Source organism: Triticum dicoccoides, unplaced genomic scaffold (assembly GCF_002162155.2).
Source record: "Triticum dicoccoides isolate Atlit2015 ecotype Zavitan unplaced genomic scaffold, WEW_v2.0 scaffold245650, whole genome shotgun sequence".
NCBI lineage: Eukaryota > Viridiplantae > Streptophyta > Magnoliopsida > Poales > Poaceae > Triticum > Triticum dicoccoides.
Window position 1 is genome coordinate 1 of NW_021251035.1, and position 2,496 is coordinate 2,496.

A 2,496-nucleotide genomic window follows, 5' to 3' on the forward strand; every position below is an offset into this window, starting at 1 on the left:
CTGAACCCTTTGGGAGAAGTGAGTAGTAGAGAAAGCATTGCTTCAACTCTGGAGATAAATCATCATAGCTCAAGCTTACTGAGTAGTTTAATTTCTCTCCTGGCCCGTCTTCTTCTTTCCAGCCAAAATCCTTGTGCAAAACATTCTCCCAGTCACGTTCATTAGGATTTCTTGTGCTTAACAGTCCACCCATAACTTTAATAGCAAGTGGTAAACCATCACATTTTTTAACAATCTTCATCCCAATATCTTTCAGCTCATCAAAATCACTTCCAACACCGACCTGCCAACAGTATAGGACAACTTTCAGTAATGGCAATATCCATAGTTTCGCTTGTACATGACACAAACACGATATTATATTTCCTTTTTATGATACATAACTTTATATTCAAATATCATGTATGAGCTAAGATAGTAGCCCTGGTTCAAAAGATAATCACACAGTAGTACTAATGTATGAGCTATATCTTTTTGAACAGAAAGGAAGAAAAATATCTTTGATCAAAACAGCATGCATTGTACTTCTCAAAAAATAATGTCCCATAGTGACATTTCAAAATGTACGGTGTACGTAAATATGCAAAATATAACTCATTTGTAGATGAAGAACGGTGTTATACGTAATCAGAACTAAAAAAATTCAAAATTTACAGAATCTAGTTATATGGAAATTCCAAACTAAGATTTGAAACATAGCTTTCCAACCTGCAAAATCAAAAACATTGAAAGAACTCAAATTTATTTAACTAAATATTTTCCTATCTGAATTAAAATTCTAAGATTAAATTTATGCACAATTCTCTATACTTTTTCATTTTAATTTGATCTGACCGATTATGGATTCACATATCCTCGCATATCAACGTTCTCATTTTCTTGTCAATGTAGGACTTGCGTTCCACCGCAACTTAAAACCATCACGCATCGTATCAGATACATAAGGTTTTCCATGTGAAAATGGAGCTATTCAATTTGCCATGAATACTATTAATACAAATTCCCCTTAACCTACAGGAATCCAAAGCAGCAGTCAAATGTATTTGTTGGCGGTCGAACCAATGCCATAAACAATATTGGAGAAAATATTTAATAAAATTGTAAAATATAATAAAATTGATATACAAACGTACACATATGATTGTCATACTCATACACCCAACCCCAAATGTGCAACATGTACTGCTAGATAAAGTTTGACTAAATTGATCTCCAAAATATTGTACTTATTTGTAAAACAGATGGGTTACTGACCTGTGGCTGTGGCAGCTGTTTCTTTAGCAAGCACCAAGCATCTTCGTCGTTTAGTGTGTCGACACGCAGGATGGAAGCTCCCATGCTCCGAACGACATCAACCTTTCTTGAGGTAACCAAGACTCGGCTTCCTGGTTGAGTATGGGCGGCATTAAGAATGGGGGTGCGAAGCACGTTTTCCCATGCTTCTTGGTTCCACACGTCATCCATGACCAACACAAACTTCTTTTTTGATAGAGCATCGGTGAGGTCTTGCACAAGTATGGTCTCATCCTTGGTCTCACTGTGCTCCCCCCCGGCTTGGGAGATGGCGGCCCTGAGCCCCTGAGCAGGTCCACCTTGGTGAACTGCTGAGTGATGCTCAGCCATATCTTCAGTTTGAACTTCGCCTTGATGGCCTCGCTTGCGAAGACCTTCTTGGCGAGGGTGCTCTTGCCTATGCCGCCCTGGCCAACTATGGCCACCACCTTGACGGCGTTGCTACCATGCTCGTGGCGGTTGTCGACGATCAGCCCATGCTCCAGTTCCTCTGCATTCTTCTTGATCTGATCCCCCACGAGATCGGACTCGACGAACTGTGCGTTCTCGCGCCTGGGGTGTGCAGAACTGGTGAGCGGCCTCCTCCGTTCCTCGTAGGAGCCGAGGTCAATGTTGAAGTTGAAGCCAGCGACACCGTTGCGGATGGTGAGCAGCTCATCGTTGAGATTCTTGATGCGGCAGCCCACCTCATTGGCAAACCCAGGGTTCTGCACGCAAAAGAGAAAGGGTTGGAGGAAACCCTGCAGCTTTTCCCCCAGGCACCCTAGAAATGGCAGCTTCTCCCGGAGCCGGAGGCATAAGCCCCTGGAGTGTTGCTTGTCGTGTCGGTCCATGGCCTCGAGCTGGCAGAGATCAAGGATGTCACTGGCCTCGTACATGGCACTCTTGAGCTTGGTCACCCATGCCTGCACACTCTTGTCGGTGATGCGCCTCCTCTCGGCGTCGGTGAGGATGTTCCGGAGGGGTTCCACGTTGGCCTCCAGCTTCTTGATCTCGTGGGAGACGCCCAGCAGCATGCTCATCTTGGCTTCTCCCATGTCCATGATGTTGTTCATCACACGGGCTGCCAAAGCATCAAGGACAGCCGCCATGGCTTCCTTCCTGCATATAATACACCAGTACACCACACCAACCAGTTAAGCATAATGTGTATACAGATTAATATGCATGGGAAGATGTTGGTACAGTGCAGGTAGCAGGTAG

At 44.0% G+C, this 2,496-nt stretch overlaps 1 pseudogene; it reads right to left on the reverse strand.

Moving 5' to 3' along the window:
- Positions 1-6: 6 nt before the first annotated feature.
- On the reverse strand, positions 7-2,393 carry LOC119345513 (annotated as a pseudogene).
- Positions 2,394-2,496: the final 103 nt, after the last annotated feature.